Source organism: Penaeus monodon, chromosome 22 (genome assembly GCF_015228065.2).
Source record: "Penaeus monodon isolate SGIC_2016 chromosome 22, NSTDA_Pmon_1, whole genome shotgun sequence".
Classification (NCBI taxonomy): Eukaryota; Metazoa; Arthropoda; class Malacostraca; order Decapoda; family Penaeidae; genus Penaeus; species Penaeus monodon.
The window spans coordinates 27,475,488-27,476,211 of NC_051407.1; positions in this window are offsets into that span (position 1 = coordinate 27,475,488).

Sequence of the window (724 nt, forward strand, 5' to 3'; positions counted from 1 at the left end):
CCGCCCACCAGGAGCCCAGTGCCTTCGGCGGGAAGCTCCGAGTGCCGCTGCAGACGATCGACCTGGCGGCCATCGCGTACGACGGCCTCAGCATGTCGCCGGAGGGCAAGCGGCTCCCCCGCAGAAGGCGTCGCCGGGGAGCTCGCGGTCGCCCCCCTCGGCGTCGTCCAGGGCCGGGGGGTCCCAGGGCAGCCAAGACCCCCTGTCCATGGCGTTCCTGCACGCCCTGGTGGACCCCCAACAGGCGCGCCTCCAGGGGGACTGCCGGCCGCACGTGTCGCTGGCCCCCGAGGCGCTGCCGTTTCCCAGCCTCTCGCCCGGGGCCGTGGACGCCGACATGGAACACGATAGCTTTCTGACTAATCTCTTAATGTAAGGTCTGTTGCTCCAGTTAGCCATTAACCAAGGTACAAATTAATCTCTTATTTTGATGTGTTTCGCACGTAGCAAGTCGGTTGTTGCAACTGTGCAATGTTTAATGTTGAAAGGACTGAAGCCAAACATAAAACTGCGATCCGAGATATCTCAGCGATGCATACTAATCACGTCAAATGACCTCACTGTGAATATACATATTGTATGAAAGTTTATTTATAATAAAAGCGTAATAGGGATGGAGGTGTTATTAATATAACCCAAATCTTCAAGCTTCCGCGCTTCAGCTGAGCGAATAACGCCTTTAACATTCTACTCAAGGAAAGGCCTAAAATCCACTTAAACGAAT